An 18605-nucleotide genomic window follows, 5' to 3' on the forward strand; every position below is an offset into this window, starting at 1 on the left:
GAGAAATCTTTTGTCATTGCACAAACTATATTCGTATTGCAAATGTGAAATTTTGGAAATACAATTACATGAGAGAGTGAAATTTTGGAAATACAATTACATGAGAGAGAGAGAGAGAGAGAGAGAGAGAGCACTCAAAGTTGTTTTTAAAGGACACCAAAAAAAAAAAAAAAAAAAAACTACTTGATTTTTTTTTGTCATACTGAGAAATAATTTTCTTCTCAACATGCACACTTGCCCTATCTGTGTCTCAAAACTATCTATGCTAGTAACTACTGAAGTGGAGGAGAAAGAGGATGAGCACACCTGTTTAATCATCTCTTCATGCCTTTCTCCCTCCTTACATTCCATCGGCAAACCTACTCTCAATCCGAAATCAACAAGTAATTGAAAAATTACAACTTAAAAGAACAAATCCCTTTCCAAATTGCATCTTGTATAGCTGAAAAATCCCAATTCTCGCATCACAACCCAAGAAAAACCCGTGTCAGCCACCTCTTTTCGTAATTTTAGGCCAAATTGTAGCTTGAGACTGAGACATTAGCTTGAGAGGCAGAGTGGATGTAAGCAAACTCTAGGCTCTTCCCAGCTGTTAGAGTTGAGCCATGCTGGAAAAACATATGAATCGCCCGACTTTGTCAGGCCCCACAGAGGACCGTAGAGCTTGGAGATTGAAAGGTTGAGAAATTTCAGTGTTTTGGGTGACTTGTTTGTCACAGTTGTGGAGTATCTGTAGTAAGTCTTGCCATTGTAATCCCATGAACTTGTCATCTTTTGTTCAATGGCAATGGGTGCAGAAGACGAAACTGCGAAACAAGCAAATTACATTAGATTTAATTATTCCCATATTAGATCAACATTTGGAATTACAGGCCACAAGAAATACTTCCAACCTCTGGACCTAAGTAGTACGGACGCAGACATGAGACACAACAATTTTGAAAAAATTAAGATATATTGGGGATATAGTAAACCAAAAATAAAATAAAATTATAGATATAAATTTTGAGTATAAAGATATAAGAGACATCAATGTATGTGTGTATTTTTATTTTTCTTCACTTTCCATCTTTTTGTTTCTTTACTTTGAACTCAAATAAGCTTTCTAAAATTATTTTAAAAAATCCATAAAAGTGTAGGCATGTCCAAACATATGACACATGTATCCGTTAAGTGTTATGCAAAAAAATAATAACAAAAAAAAATTTAACACTTCATGTGGTGTGTCTAAATGTGAACACACGTATCAATGGTGTGTTGGTATCCAATACATGTTGGACACAGACACAATACCCAATTTGAAGTGTACGCGCTTCCTAGAATTAGATAAAGTCCAACAGGGATGTCTTTGCATGAGGATTGCAGGAATACCTTGAGATGGTGTGGTTCCGGTAACTGGAGCAAGCTTTGGCTGGGTTTTAGGGGCTGGAAAGGTCACTGTAAAGCAAATTTATTAAATATTATCAGCAAGAGAAAATGTTATTCTTAATCATATAGAATCAAGAAATAAGTAAGTGACAAAATTTCAAATTATAACTCGTATACATACCTGGAAGGAGCTGGTTGTAGCCGCTATGTCCACCGTGTAGTCTTGCTAAAATGCCAAGAAGATGAGCATTGTTGTAGGTAGCTGGCTTTGTTTGCTCATAGTTGTCTCTTTGATCAGCAAAGTTGTCATAAATAAGCGTCGGGTCCACCAACAAGAGCACCTGTTAGGAGGTTTGGATCGCTTGCATTCCTGCTAAACCATGTGGCATAGCCTCCACGGCAACTGACAAATGAAGGGTTGTCCTTGAAGGAGACAGTGGAGGAAGCTCTGTGATGAACCTGTTGTGGGTAGTTGTTTCCATAGCCTACCATATAACTTGTAGCTCTTGGGTTGTCTCCAAGAATATAGTCCACCTGAGGGTTCAAACATTGCAAGAATTAGAGCCTTGTAACAAACTAGTTCCTATTCTAAAAAAATATGTCAAATTGATTCAAATCACTTCAAATCGTATAGATTGGTTTGGTTTTTTGAAAGAACAGTTTAGTCCCAGTTCCAAAGATGTATTGATCTTGTCAGATGATAACAAGTCTTAACCTGAGATTTGGCAAATGAAAGAAGCTCAGATGGAGAGACACTGCCAGAAGCACACTTCAGGTTTTTCTTGGCGTGCCCAAGGGATGGAACAACTAGCATGCCTAATGTTGTTGCTTCAGGATTTATTCTGAGTGATAAAGAAATAGGAAGTGCACATTTTCATCAGACTGGTGATGAAAATGGGAGAAGTTGCACAGAGAATCGCCTCTTGGATTCAAGTACCAAAAGAAAAAGAGGTCCACGCACTAATATTGATGTGAGTAAGATGATGATGACGATGATGATGACGACATGACTCCAATTAGTAAACTTAAAACAAAGGCAACTCAAGAGTTGATTACAGATGTGGGTGATGGTTCTGACAGTGCAGATAGTTCTTCTGACATTGAAAGTACGATTAAAAAGCTCCGAAGTAGGAATGATAAAAAGAAAATATGGTTATTTGAAATTGACATGATTTTAGCATTTCAGAACAATCCCAAACTATGCATGAATGCTGTTTGTGCTCTTTATAGGCAGCAATTGCGTAAGGGGCAATCCGTTAATGGCTCCTCTTTGACCAAGAATCAAGGATTTACTGTGTTTGCTTTAATGAGGTATGACTAAAAAGAGGCAAGCGGTTTGTTGATTCCGTTCACTGATTACCTTCGGTAATAATTACAATAAATAGTTCACCTAGCTACTAAAATTAATACATTGCATCGCAACACATAGTGCACCACTTTGCTTATGAAGGATAGCTACAACTGATATACTACTAGGTCAAGCCTCCATTCTTACGTTTATAAGATAAATATATATATATATATTCTGTTATGTTACCTTTTACAAATTACGGTTTGCAGTATGTTATATCCTTTTTCTTTTCTTTTTCGTTTTTTCGTTCAACTTATATCTTATGGTGATTTCTTGTTAAATTTGCACAATATGGTAATTTTTTATGATTGCTTTTTGCATTGTAAAAGATTTTGAGAATTTGCCTATGTTGGAAGGTTATTTATGTTTATAACCAACACATGGAAAATATTAAATCATAAAAAGGAAAAAATAATTGAAAAGAAAAGAAGAATAACAAGAGGAGGTGATTTTGGTTTCATATGTACTCATAGAAGTGTATAGATATTTTTTTCCCTGAACAAGTGGATGCAATCTTAATTTTATTGACATTTCCATTTCAACTTTCATTTCCTTCACTAGTACATTTCCATTTCAACTTCATTTCCTTCACTAGCAACTCTCTCTCTCTCTCTCTCTCTCTAAGTTAGGGGTATTAATGTGGAAAGTTTTGACATTTCCATTTCAAGTTCATTTCCCAAACAATCTCAACACAAGTGGCATCACTCTCTGTTATGTTTTTAGCCTTCTCCATCCCTATGCTCTTCTTTCCTTTTTAAGTCAGGTTGTATCATCTTTATGTTAGGAATTTATACTTTTAGCTTTAATTCCAAAAACCTCCCACAAGTCTAAGAATTTGTTTGTAGTCATATTTCTCGCCTTCTTACATTTTTTGTGCTCTTGGACACTACATGAGCAAATGTGAACAATTTCATTTTTGGCATGTTCAGTGATTGATTAGAAAAGAACCAAAAGAAAAAGGGAAAGAAAATTGTCTGACCTGATTAGGAAGCTGTCACCAAAGCTAGGTTGATGTATTTTTTGTTGTATTCTTTCTTCTTCTTCTTCTTCTTCTTCTTCTTCTTCTTCTTCACTGAAGTGTGTTAGTTTAATAGATAATTTTACTGTGAGATTTTAATATGGCAATTTTGATTTATGTGTTTTAATTTTTGAATTCCCTCCCCCTGTCTATATGAATGTAAACACACCATATATGTGTTGACATTCTTTCTTGATTTCTTGTCATTACTGTGAATTGCTTTGTATGTTGGTGTTGTGTTTTTTAAAACTTTGAACTGGATTGGGTGCTCTGCCCTTGGAAAATTTGTAATATGGCATGGCTATAACGTCCTCTTGAACTGTATGATTTTTTAAAATTTACCATATTCCATTTTGATTACTCTTGTTCTGCAGTTTTTGGCTGGCAAATTATTTTTGCAGCAATCAAAAATATGATTGAATGAAGTTTGCACAGATAGTATGGATGGAGTTGGTGATGAATTGGCTACAATTGATGCTGTGGATAACACACTTTTTCAAAGCAAAGATGGTGAGTATTCACGGAAAGCAAACATGCTGGTATGATGGAATCACATGAAATGATGATACCCAGTGAGCGTGAATGTCATGGGGGCTCGTCCCCTTCATTTACAACTATTTTAGAGGGCAAGAACCCAGAAAGAGGTTGTGTGTCTGAACGTCTAAGTGCTAGTATTCATTGTGTAGATGATGCTGGGGTCATGGCTGAAGAGTTAACACTACAAAATTTTAAGAATGAAAACATAGCTATAGTGAGTACCTCAAGCAATAGGGATGCTATAATATCAAATGCTTGGAAGGATGTTGGATATACAGTTTTTCCAGAATTATTGGGTCCAAAACCACCAGATGATGTTCACAATGATAACGTGGAACATGTACTGAATAATGAAAGCAAAGTTGTTGCAAGCAATCCATTAGCACCTCCTGGAGGTATCAGTACAAAAATTCTTTCTAAATCTGGGTTTTCTAAGTATTTTGTTAAGAATACGCTGAAAAGTAAGGGGGTTATATTTAAAGGTCTAGCTCGTGAAGGATTTGGTGCTGTGATTAGGGGCCAGACGGATTCCAAGGCCTCCAGTACTGCTATGGTAGCTTTTAATGCACCATTGTGTTCAAGTTCTAAAACTGTTGTGCCTCCTTCTCATGATGTTGCCAGGCCTGGGCTGGGTCCCAGTCTCAATGCTTTTCATGATTGAGTTAGTCTGAGAGAATGGCTGAAAGCAGGGCAATATAAGGGAAATAAAGTCAATAATTTTCATATATTTAGGCAAATTATGGGTCTCGTGGATATCTCTCACGCTAAAGGAGTTGCCTTGCAAGGCTTACGGCCGTCCTGCTTCAAGTTGTTGCCATCAAATCAGGTTATATACCTTGGATCATGTGTCCGGCATGAAACTGCAGAGAATTCTATAGATCAGGATAGTTTCCTCTCAGAAAATGATCGAAATGAGAAAAGGCCATTAGAACAGGCGATGCATCCTGCTGTTAGTGAGCGGATAAAGAAGCAAAAGTTTGGGGAGAACCTGAACTTTATCAGACAGTGGCATCAGTTTCCATCAAGATCTAGCTTTAAAATCGCAACTGCTCATGATACTGATGTCAGTATTGCTGGGCCAAAGGATTCCTGGAATGAATTGAACAAAGAGCATAACCTGAGAAGAGAATATAAGAGTGAGAGCAACTACAGTAGGCTTACACCCCAACTGCGGTCTACTTATGCAAGCGACCCATTGGAAGAGAAGAAGTGGTATACCAGTCCTGAGGAGCTTAGCGGGAAGGGATGCACATTTTCATCAAATATTTACATTCTAGGGGCTTTACTCTTTGAGGTACAAGAAAAGCTTTCTTATGCTGAAAAAATGTGAGGTATTCAAACATGGTGATCTCAGCATAGCTAGGAATATGAATACATTTCCATCGACGCTATTCAGTATCTTGCTTTTTCCCCTATATCTGTAGCAATCCTTGTTATCAAGGTCTTGACAAAAATTCCATCTATTATCCTTTTATTTTTGTATCATTAGGAATTTGGATTTTGTATAATTGAACATTATCTACTCTTCCTTGAATGGTGGGTTGTGGAGGTATTGTAATTTTACAAAGTCATTTAAGGGATAACATTAGCATTGTTGCTTGGATTGTGATAATACAATGGTGTTGGGTAATATATTCCAAGAAACATATGCAGATTCTCTATGCGTTGCTCAATTAGTTGAATTGTCATTATGTTTAGGGACTATGCTAGTTTTTGGAGGGCTTTAGATAAAAAATGGTTGAAATGATAGTTATTGGCTTGACTAGTGGTGCAGTCAGAAGTTTTTAGAGGAACTTCTCAATGAACAAAAATCCCAAGTACCCCCCGTGTCATTCTCAATCATGGATCGTCCATATGAATAGCAACAGCTTAATGGTTCCTTAGAAGGTCTAGGCATTAATCCTGGTTCCTGGTTCCTGTTTCATTTTGTTGAGATGGATCATAAACCATTGGATGATCTGTTTTTGGTAATGTTATTACTTCATGGCATTGAGTTGATGAAGGACAATAGCTGAAGATTTTCCACTTCCCTTATATTCTTTGTAGAGTTTTTGGTGGATTCATGTGTCCCTGTAGATAATAGAGTTTTCTGTGGATAAAGGAAGTTCCGCTTTTCTCTGGCTCTTTATATATTTTACTTATAAAAGAAATAGAAGAAGGAAGAAGAAGAAGAAGAGGATGATATGGAAGATTCTTCTAATTTCGTATTTATATTCATTAAGAAAAAATAACTTTGTATTGTTTTGTGATAATTGTTGTTGTTCTCCCATTTTTGGTTCCTCTGGAGGGACTGAGTACACAAATTAATTTTTGGACTAATATGGGTTATCTCTTTCAGTTGCTTAGCCCTTTTCACTCTGAAAGGGAACTTGCTGCTGCCATGTCTGATCTGCATTATAGGATTCTTCCTCCAAACTTCCTGTCGAAGAATCCCAAGGAAGTTGGATTCTGTCTTTGGCTTCTTCATCTTGAACCTTCATTACGCCCGACAGCAAGGTAATACTGTCTTTAAACTTTTATTCTAGTCCAACTGTGAGATACGTTGTTCATTTTACTTTTTCAGGGAAAGCTATCTCTAAATCAAAGTTAATACCTTTCACCTCTGAGAAGCCTTCTTTTGAGTTATGATGTCTGTGGATGTTAACGTTTCCCCTACAACTATGCAGTCAATAGGACTCCTAATTTTTTTTTTTTGGAAAGGTTAGCTTTGGCAGACTTAGAATGATGTGCCTGTGGCCTTTACCAGATAATTGAACAAGTAGTCTAAGAGGATAACCTTCCCAGATTGTAAATTTCTCTTCTCTTGTATAGCTCAATTGTTGATTTCCCCTCCTCCCCTCCAACCTCCACCCACCCAAAAGATGAAGCCTAAAATGAAATAATGAACCCCTGCTAATTGTAACTGGGAATATCTTTAAAATTTACGCTAAAAGTGACTGCCAAATCCTGACTCACTGGCTTCCTTTTACTTATTTAATAATTGTTGGAAGATATACATGGAAATAACTATAAACCTTGAAGCGTAGGTTTGTTCTCAAAATTCGTATATCAAATGCTTTTCCATTCAAGAAAAATTCAGGTAGTAAGTTCAGGTGGTATTATTAATCAAACAATAAAACTTCAGGTGGTAACTTTGTCCTTGCCATGTTCATATTCAGTCTTAACCTGTCGTTCATTAATGACCTCAAAATTGTGTTACTCTAGAATTCAACTAATTTTAATTCATATTTCATATTTTATTGGTGATCAAAAGGAATTACCAAACCTGTGTGGTCTACTCTTTGCCTTTTTTCTTTGGAACACCTCATAATCCCAAATTGAATCAAACAAAGTTGCAGGAGCAATTACTTTCCCATTTTGATAAATAAAAATTAGCCAGATGATTCCCCCTGCCCATATAATACATTAATAAATAAAAATGTTTTCTATTTTGAAGAAACAAATCAAAATTAGCCAGATGATTCCCCCCGCCTATATAATATTGCCCAATGAGGGCACCTAATGCGCCGATCTCTCAAGATTGCTAGATGTTCAAACATCACCATGTTATCAAGTCCGAATAGATATCTGCTTTATCTTTTATTTTTAAAGTTTGAATTTAACATTAGTCACCTAGTAAAAAGCAAAAGGCATTTAACATTAGTCTCTTACATATTAATCCTTGAAATCAATTGACACTGTCATACAAAATCCTGGGTTTATAACTATTGGTCTATACCAGGGAAGTCCTGCAGTCTGATGTTATAAGTGGAGTTGAAGAATCATTTGAAGATAAGCTGTCATCATCAATAGACCAAGATGATGCTGAATCAGAGTTATTGTTACATTTCTTTTTTCCATTGGAAGAGCAAAAGTAGAAGGACACCTTGAAGCTAGTAGAAGAAATTAAGTACCTGGAAGCGGATATTGAAGAGGTACAAAGAAGGCAGACAAAAAAATCGTTAGCTCTTGCTTGCTCATCAAAGGAGTCTCTTCATCCAAGGGGAAACGGGTTCTGTCACAGAGAACATTCAAGTTTTGAGGTACATTATCCTGTAGCTAATAATGAATTGAAGTTGATGAAGAATATCAGTCAGCTGGAAAGTGTTTACTTCTCCACGAGATCCAATATTCAGATTTCTAATAATGATGTGACCACACGTGCAAATAAGAAATTATTGAAAGATAGAGCCAACATGTATCGGCCACAGAAGGATGAAGAGAAAAACAAACCCATTGATTTCCTAGGGGCCTTCTTCAGTGGTTTCTGCAAGTATGCTCATTATAATAAGTTTGAAGTGCATGGGATATTAAGGAATTGAGATTTCCATAATTCTGTAAATGTAATTTGCTCTTTGAGTTCTGATCGAGATCAGGATTATTTTGCTACTGCTGGGGTATCAAAGAAAATAAAGATATATGAGTTTGGTGCACTCTTTAATGACGCTGTTGATATTCATTATCCAGTAATTGAGATGTCGAACAAATCAAGGCTCAGCTGCATTTGCTGGAATAGCTATATCAGGAACTATCTGGCTTTAACTGACTATGATGGCATAGTCAAGGTATGTATCTTTTGGCATTACAGAATCTTTTTACTAAATACATCTTTTTTTTTTTTGTCATAATTATCCGTGGACCAACCCCAAGCTGAACAGTTCAACCTTTGTGCACAGAGATATTAGATGCAAAATTTTATTACTAAATCTGGTGTTTCACTTTAGTGGGAATATTCTTTGTTAACTATCACCTCTCCAATGCACCTATCTGCATTGGGTTCTAAATTAATAAGGATTGGTGGAGTGGGATTGGGCACGGCATTATTGAATCTTCAATCTTGTGTCCCAAATGGTTTTAAATTGAGTCAATCATGCATATCCATTGTGCTTCTTGTGATATGCCATATCCATTGTTGTCCTTGTGATATGCAAATGTTTCAGTCAATTGAAAAAAAATAGGCTGCTGCATCTTATCGTGATTAGACTCTACTCTCTTTTTTTTTTCCCCCCTAGATTAAATTTAGGACAAATTTCTCTTTACCCCTTGTGGTTTGGGCCATGTGCAGTTTACCCTATGTTACCTAGAACGTAGATCATTCTGGTACATAGAACGGAAACGGGAACGTGGTATGCCATATGCTCTAAAATGTGGTATGATAGAAGTAAACTTATATATATTATACTTAAGAATTTATGGTACTTCAAGAGTAATTTTCTTTTAACTATGAGGTATTCAATTTTTTTTTTTTTTTTTTCATGTAGCAAATCATTTCTATGAAATTTATGACCCATTTTTTTTTTCTCTCTTGTCAAAACTTAAGTCACCTTAGATTTTAGTTCATATATTTGAATTTTTTTTCTCCTAACACGTAAAGAAATATATTGGAAAAAACTTTTGGGATCGCTTGGGATCACTAAATTTACCATTTTGGAACGAAAGTGTACCATGTTTTGGAATATGCGTACCAATACATAAATCGTTAGGGTATTACCATTTTCTGGTAACATAGGTTTACCCCCTTAATATTTTGAAATGACCACATAACCCCCGCGTGGTTTGTGGACTGAAGTGCATCATTAACCAATCCGTCAAATTAACAGCTAGTGTGAAACATGTGGCAGACATAAGGGGGTTTTATGCTCATTTTCAGATTTCAAGGGGGGTAAATTGCATGTGGAATAAAACACAGGGAGTTAAATCACACAGAGAATAAAACATAGGGGTTAAAGTGCATTTTGCCTTTCAAACAAATGACGAAAATATCTGGGTATTTTAGTCTTTTTCATTAAATCATTAATGGACCTAACGATGAACTTTAGTCCACAAACAACAAGGGGGTTATATAGCCATTTTCAAATGTTAGGGGGGTAAACCGACATGGCCCAAACCACAGGAAGGTAAAGTGAAGTTTACCCTTAAAGTTAATGTAGGGCAATTCTCAAAATTGAGAAAAACTGGTCTTTTCCAATCAATTAAGGATGGGATAAGGTTAAGGTCAAGGTCCATAAGGAAAAGAGTGTTTTGATCATGTGGGAATCTTTCGGTTTCAAGTTTTTATTTGGTGAAAACAAAAGGGGGAGTGGTGAAACGCACTCATGATGAGGTTTGTAAATTGCCCTAATCAGGAGTAATATGGCTGAAGTTAGTGATAAAATGTGACCATAAAAAGGTGTTGGTTAAGGTGTGAGGAAAAGATGTGAAACCCATGTTTTGGTAGAACAGATGACAGTAGAAAGTGCAGAATGACAGATAGGCATTTGTGTAGGCTGCTGAACGGTTGGGCTGACAAGGAAAAAAAATGCTTTGCTAAAACAGATTGGAACTTCAGAGATCTTATATTCATTGAAAGCCTTTGTGATCAGTCAGTTAATATCATGGACCACAAAGACAGATCTCAACTCTACTTGAAAATGCTTTGCTTTGCCTGTATGAGATACATGAATCCTCTTTGGTCATTTTGTGCTTTCTAGTTTTAAAACTGCAGTTTAGACACCTATACAAAAAAGGGAGGTTTGCTTAAGTTCTTTGAACACATGCATGCCTCGGTTAAATGAGATGCAAAAGGTTTTTTTTAACTTCTTTAACCACAGCATATGTGGGTTATATTTAACTGCATTTACATACATACACAAACTGATCTAATATAAACAATATATAAACAAGGAGAGCTTATTCTAGCTCGTTTTTATACATAACGAACCTAGCTAAGCCAAGCTCACGAGCAACTTGGTTCGTATGTAACCCTAGGTTTGATCAAAGGAGGGTTACATAGGTTCGTTAGTTCTTAAGGCATTCTTTAATTGCTAGCCAGGTTGATATCATCGTTCTTTTATGAATTAAATTGTTAGATTAACATTTTAATGCGATTGCCTCACTCTTTAGGTGGTACCATCGATAGCAATTGCATTTGTAACATACGAGTTGGTAAAGGACATTCTTGGAGTTGAGATGAGGATATCTGACTGAAATCACATGGAAGTTCGGGTATTTGTTGGACTTCCATGCAAATTTTTGCAAGACAAAGGAACAAAGAAGGTAATCAATGGGGCTCTCTCTCTCTCTCTCTTTTTTTCTTGATTGTGAGGAAGTTTAGAAACCAATTTCTAGCCCAATGATGAAATTGTCCAGTCCATATTTCTCCATCTCTTTTTGTTTTTAGGTTTTTTCTTGATTCATATATGCACTGCCAATAATAAGTTGGCAAGGAGGATAACACTAGATAACCTTTCTAGAAATTTTAGCATTATCCTTTGTTAAATAGTATTTTTGTATCTGGTTTTTAAATTGAGATTGGTAATTTGGTGCTGTATTTTCTTTATGCTTTTTGTGTGTAAGCTTCCTAACATAACATGTCTAGCATCGTTTCTATTTCTTTCTGGAAAATTAGTAATGAATATTAGATTAGTTAATAAGTTATTGTATAAATATGTTAAGATTGTGTTTGGATAATAGATTTGAGTAGGAATTTGAAAAGGAAACTAGATAAGGTGTGAAATATAGTTATATTTTACTCATATATATATATATATATATATTTTTTTTTAAATCTCTACCCAAATTTATGATTTAAACATAGTCTAAGAAGATGGTTTAATTTGGACCTTGTACTCATCCAAGCTAATATGGAATGGAGTTGCTTTCGAGCAATTCCAAGTTTTTACTACTGAACTTATCACATATGCTATTTTTGAAGATGACATGTAGGCTATAAAATGAATCAAACTCGTGCTCGGTTAGTGAAAAGCTTGTTCGTAATTAGCTCATTATATAAACAAGTCAAGATTGAACATTTTTTAATGATTGTTAATTTTTAGAGTTCGACTCAAACTCAACTTGATAAATTTATATGTATTATAGAACTTTTTTTTTAAAAAAATAAAACTATTTTAGCTTAATTTGTGATTTTTTTTTTTATTAAAACTCATTTGAAATTGACTTGAATGATAAACAAACTAAACTTTTAATATCTTTTTTAAGCTCGTTAAGCTCTAATTGTTCAGGAAATTTTAAATAAATTATATTTTATTTCAATTTTTCTTTTCTTTTTTTTTTTGTTTTTGGTGATTTTTTTATTTAAAATTATGTCAATTTTTTAATTTTTCTAGTCTACCTTGTCTAGATGAATCTAAAGGTGAAATTATTTTTTAAAAATCAAAATCTAAACTGATAAAAATTCCACCAACAAATGATATTGTCAAAATAAACCAATCAAATATCACAATCAACTAGAAAAACTAGTCAAGTATCCGATTTATGTGCACTTAGAATTTTTCAAAATTATTTAATGTCTTGAGACCAGTCGTTAGGAATGTTGTTTAGAGTTTTAATCTAATTTTATTTCGACTTAGAGCTTGAGAAAAATATTGGTTGTAGCCGTGTCACAATCAACATGAGTTGAATGAGAGTGAACTTAAGATTTTCTTGTAATCAAATTATGCATAATGCATTCACATCCATATATTGACTCAAATTAAAATTTCGGTAAAAAAATATTCAAAATTCATTTAAACTTTTTGTTTCATACTCATATCAAATTGAGTTTTATTCATTTTTTACTCAAATGAAAAAAGATTTAATTTAAATTTGACTCAAACATCCAACAGTTTGGTAAAAAACACTGTTAAAATATGATGAGATTTTTTTTTATTTTAAAAATCTGAATAAAAATTAAAGACTATTTGATTTTGAGATTTTAAAAATGATTTAAATTTTTTTTTTGTTTTTAGTGAAATTTTTAGATATTTAAAAAAATTTGTTTCTTAACTTATATGGACTTAAAAAATAAAATATTTGTAAAGAAATATTAAAAAAATAGGAAAATTGGCCTAAGGTCCCTCCTTTACTTTTGATAGGAGGAGAGGTTCAAAATAATATGTTTTGATGGCTAAGGTCCCTTAAGTTTATTTTAGGTTATAAAGTACTTAAATTATCCTTCTTTTATAACATAAATTTGTTTGAATATTATATTGTTGACTTCACGGTGAGATTTTGGAAACTGAATTCGCGGTGGAGATTTTGTTAGAGATTGCAGTGGAGTTGACGAGAAATTTGTTTGAATATTATATTGTTGACTTCACGGTGGAGATTTTGGAAACTGACTTTGCGGTGGAGATTTCGTTGGAGATTTCAGTGGAGTTGACGAGAAAGATTGCTACGATCGTGTAGGTGTTATAGTGTGTTAATCGCGTAGATTTTTAGTGGAGTTGAATCAGGTTTGTTTTCGATGGAGATTCCACATGGATTTTGATTTTGATTTTGATTTTGAATTTTTGTTTAAAGAGAGGCCGGCTTGATAGAATTGATTTTTATTTTTGGAATTAATTTTTGATTCTCTGTTTTTTGATCAATTTCAAAGAGTGTTGACAGTGTTTTGATCGTGTAGGTTTTTCAGTGGAGTTGAATCAGGTTTGTTTTCGATGGAGATTCCACATGGATTTTGATTTTTGTTTTGAATTTTTGTTTAGAGAGAGGCCAGCTTAATAGAGTTGATTTTTATTTTTGGAATTAATTTTTCATTCTCTGTTTTTTGATCAATTTCAAAGAGTGTTGACAGTGTAGTTGATTTTGATATTTAGAGTTCATTTTTCGTGCTCTGTTTTTCATCAACATGCTGATAAATGATAATTTTTATTCTATGTTTTTTCAAACCAGAGAAATTTTTTTAAACCAGAGAAATTTCATTCTCTGCACTTTTGTTGGTATAGTCCAAAGAAAATTGTAAGTTTGTTATTATAATCCAACGAAAATCACAGAGAAAATTATAAGTTCATATGGACATATTATTAGAAGTTTCTAATGCAGATAGAATTTGAGAAAGTAAATGTAAGTTCATAAAATTCTCTAGACTTTTATTTGTAGTTCAGAGAAAATTATAAGTTTGTTACTCACTTTTAATTTGTAGTTCAGAGAAAATTATATGTTTGTAGAAAGTGAATATAAGTTTTTGTTTCTCTGAGCAAAAGTTATTTTTTGTGTTTTTTCTTTCAGTTTAGATGGACAATACAGTATTTTTTGTTATCTTGAAGGTGTATATAAGTTTGTAAATTTCTCTGGATTTTTCTATGAGTGCAATATTGGAGAATGACGCATAGAAAATTGTTAGCTTGTAATTCAGTGAAAATCATAAAGAAGCCTATAATTTCATAACAGATATTCTGTGTGATTTTTTTCTATGATTGTGTTTAATAGTTAACAGTAAATTTCTCTGTGATTCTCTCTGGATTCATTAAGTTTCTGTGATTTTGTTTTTTATTATCTTGAAGGTGAATATAAGTTTGTAAATGTCTTTGGACTTTTATTTGAGTCCAGAGAAAATTATAAGCTTGTTATTATAATTCATAGAAAATTATAATTTTTGGAAATTTCTCTGGACTTTTATGCTGTTCTTGTGCAGAGTTTTTATGTTGAACAAATTATTTTTTCTTGTTTTTTCTTTTAGTTTCAATAGACAGTGCAGTATTGTTGCTGTGCAAATATGGGAATGATACTATTGTCATTAATGTTTCATACGAATTAAATTTTGAGGAATTGGTTGGCATTTTGTGTAAAACATGGGAGAATTTGAAACCTAAGACTATGTGTATTTCATATTCTATTGTGGGCCATCCGAATTGTATGGTTCAAAATAATATTAATTTTCTGAATACGTTGAGGGTTGTTTGTGCACATGGTGTTGATATAGTTGATGTTTCAGTTACTAAATGTGGTACTTCTGATGAAGAGGATGAAGTGGGGTCTAATTGGGTAAATGTTATGGATGGTGAGTGTGATAGGCTGCTGGATATTAAAAGGAATTCACTCTCTAAGTTTTGTTTTTACCAAGAAAAGGTGTTATTGTCAGCTGGTTGGCGAAATAATATTACGAGTGTTGGACAAAAGTTTGAGGGTGGTGTGGTTGAGTTCCGTACTTTTTTATGCAAATATGCTATTGAGGTTGGTTTTCAGTTTACGTATGTTAACAATGACAAGCTGAGGGTTATAGCAGAATGTGCATATAAGGAAGAATCAAGGGGATGTATGTGGCGTGTTGAAAAAACAAATGGGTTCTTTTACATAAGAACTTTGAACAATGAAAATACGTGTGGTGTGGCGGTTCGTACTAATAAACATACTAGATGACTTCTAACTTAGTTTCTAGGCTGATACTTGAAGAGATAAGTGCAAAACTTTTAACTCGTCTAGTGAATGTTGTCAAAGAAATAAAAGACAAGTATGGGATCTCAATCAGTTATAACTGTGGTTGGTTGGGGATTGAAAAAGCAAAATGTAGTCAATATGGGGATTCTCGTTTGTCATTCAATCAATTACGGTGGTATTTTGATGAGGCATTGAAGAACAATCCAGGTAGTCATTTTGAGTTAGATTTTGAAGATAACAAGCATTTCAAAAGAGTGTTTGTGGCTTTTTATGCATGTATTGCTGGTTTCAAATATTGTCGGTCATTGTTTTTTCTTGATAGAACATTTTTAAAAGGATGATACAAAGGAGTTATGCTTGTTGCGACGGGAAAAGATGGGAATGAAGGTAATTGTAAATATGTCTAATTTTATCTAAGTATGTGAATTTTCTATACATATAGGAATTGAGTGAATGTTATTTTTCTCTGACACTTTGAATTTTCTCTAGTTTTGGCCACCGTGTGGATTTTCTCTGGTTGTGGCCATTGTGAGAATTTTCTCTGGATTTTGGTCAGCGTGTGAATTTTCTCTGCATGTTGTCATTGTGTGAATTTTATCTGTAGTTGGTCACTAAGTGAATTTTCTCTAGATATTGTCACTAAATGAATTTTGTCTAGATGTTGCCAATGTGTGAATTTTCTCTGGATATTCTGATTGTGTGAATTTTCTGTGTAGTTGGTCACTAAGTCAATCTTCTCTGGATGTTGCCAATGTGTGAATTTTCTCTGGAGTTGGGTACTAAGTGAATTTTGTCTGGAGGTTGCCATTGTGTAAATTTTCTCTGGATGTTGGCAATGTCAAATTTCTCTGGTTGTTTATTGTTCTAACTTTCTCTGCATGTGTATATCTAATATTTTTGTTCCTATTTGTTTTGTAGGTTTTTTTCCTGAAGCTTTTGTTGTTGTTGATGCTGAGAATAAAGACAATTGGTGTTGGTTCCTTGAACATTTATGTGAAGTATTGGGATTAGAGAGGGTGGTAAGTTTCATATCAGACTGACATTGCGGTATTGTGGAAGGAATTGCGAGGTTTTTCCCTAACTGCTTTCATGGATTTTGTCTTGAACATCTAAAGAGAAATTTGAGGGATAAGTTGTCATGTGGAAACACAAATTTGGTTAGGGAGACGATTGTGTCAAAGTTTTCAGAATGTGTATATGCACCAACAAAGGCATCATTTCATTTCAAGTTAAATGAATTAAAAAGTGAGGGAGGAGACGTTGTGAGTGTTTTCTTGAGAAGTTTACCATATGAAAATTGGAGTGATTCATATTTTGAGGGGAAACGTTATGGTGAGATGTATTCAAATGTTGCTGAGTTATTCAATTCATAGATACGAGAAGCTCGACACTTGCCAATAACAAATTTGGTGGACATGATACGGTTGCAAATCATGAATATGAGATCTGATAGGAGGCTGATCTCTTGTAAATGGAATAAAGTTCTCTGTCCTCGTACGAATAGTGTATTAGAGAAGTCTTTCTTGGATAGGAGGACATGGAATGTGAGTTTATCATCTGATAATGTCTTTGAAGTGCATTGTTTTCCTTCGGTTATGGTTGATCTTGGGTTGAGAACTTGTTCATGTCAAAAATGGGAAATAAATAGGTATCCATGTCAACATGCTGTTGCTGCAATTTGTAGGAGTGGAAAGAATTTGAATTCATTTGTTGAACCATTTTTTCATGCTGATATGTATCGTTAAGCATACTCGTTTTCGATTTGTCCAGTTCCAACTGTTGAAAAACCTGTGTGTAGCATTGATGATGCTATGATTTTACCTCCATTGAGTAAGAGACCAGCTGGGAGGCCAAAGAAGAACGAAATTGCTTCTACTGGAGAGTTTAAAAGGGTGATTAAGTGTAGTCGTTGTAGGAGTATTGGTCACCATAATAAGAGGACATGCAAGGAACCTGTGCTAAATAGTTAAGGATAATACATTTTATTGATTGAATAATACATTTGATGATTAATTTTGTGTATTTTGTTTTGTGAAATGTATTTTTTAGACACTGTATATAATAATACCAATCAAATTCATCAAGAGAAATTTTCCAATAGCAGTGAAAGTGTGCATTGTGTTTGTTGATACATACTATAGGCAGTGAGTTTGTAATACCAATCAAATTCATCTAGAGAAATTTGCCTATGGTAGAGAAAATTCTCTGTGCATTGTATTTTGATGCTTCAAATTAATCCAGAGAAATTTGCCAATAGTAGAGAAAAGTACTGTGTGCATTGTGTTTTTTGAATTTGATAATTGTTTTGGACTAACACAGTGTATTACAGATTGCATGATCATATAGGCACCCTCGTTGGCACAATACGAGTTAAATTTGTCTGTGAAAATTTCATCAAGAGAAATTTTCCACTAGCAGAGAAAATTATCTGGGCATTGTGTTTTGAAGCTTCAAATTCATCTAGTGAAATTTGCCAATAGTAGAGAAAATTACTGTGCGCTTTGTGTTTTTTGAATTTGATGATTGTTTTGTACCAACACAAAGTATTACAGATTGTATGATCATATAGGCATTCCCTCGGGACGATACGAGTTAAATTTCTCTGTGAATTTCTGGTAACATCATACCAGAGAAATTTCTGCAGATAATTTTCTCTGTGTGGATTGTGTTGACAATCACAATAAAAAAATATATATATTTAACCATTGATAGGTATGAAATTTACATTAGTCAAAAAATGATATATACATATATGTCAAGCATCATCATTCTTTCAATGTATGAAAAACAAATTGAATAGTTAATCCTAATTATATTGTGTACATTGTCTTCCTTGCACTAGTTTCACTATTACACTTTTGGTTCTTCTTCTAGAGGTATTTGAACTGGTTCTGTCCATGACCGACCAACTTCGGTCACAAATCTCTCTATGATTTCTGCCCTCATCAACCTTATGTCTTGTGTGGACAATTTCGAGCTAATAGGTTTATGCCTGCTATATTGTCTCATTATATAGCAAACAAAGAGGTCACAATCTTGACTGCATACAAATTATAGGTATAGTTAGTTTTAAGAAACATTCAAATCAGATTATCTTATTTATAGATGTTGTATGAAACTTACGAATTACTGTCTTGTTGTGGAGTATTGTTGACATACTCAAAGTCGTAATTTGTGTTTTATGAGTTTATCAATTTGAAAGAGGGTTGTGATTGT

The 18605-nt window shown here is 34.0% G+C and overlaps 2 pseudogenes across 2 annotated transcripts; one reads left to right on the forward strand and one right to left on the reverse strand.

Moving 5' to 3' along the window:
- Nucleotides 1-247: 247 nt before the first annotated feature.
- On the reverse strand, nucleotides 248-2776 carry LOC114272346 (endoglucanase 6-like; annotated as a pseudogene). The gene is made up of 4 exons (XR_014344658.1): nucleotides 2084-2776; nucleotides 1550-1902; nucleotides 1253-1437; nucleotides 248-822 (listed from the first exon to the last, which is right to left on the reverse strand). The product of XR_014344658.1 is annotated as an endoglucanase 6-like (transcript).
- A 266-nt stretch (nucleotides 2777-3042) lies between these two features.
- Nucleotides 3043-17489, forward strand: LOC114272347 (protein SPA1-RELATED 2-like; annotated as a pseudogene). Its single transcript, XR_014345134.1, has 5 exons — nucleotides 3043-5568; nucleotides 6613-6770; nucleotides 7996-8818; nucleotides 11136-11288; nucleotides 16308-17489. The product of XR_014345134.1 is annotated as a protein SPA1-RELATED 2-like (transcript).
- Nucleotides 17490-18605: the final 1116 nt, after the last annotated feature.

Source organism: Camellia sinensis, chromosome 11 (genome assembly GCF_055761805.1).
Source record: "Camellia sinensis isolate YWXY chromosome 11, ASM5576180v1, whole genome shotgun sequence".
NCBI classification, from domain to species: Eukaryota; Viridiplantae; Streptophyta; class Magnoliopsida; order Ericales; family Theaceae; genus Camellia; species Camellia sinensis.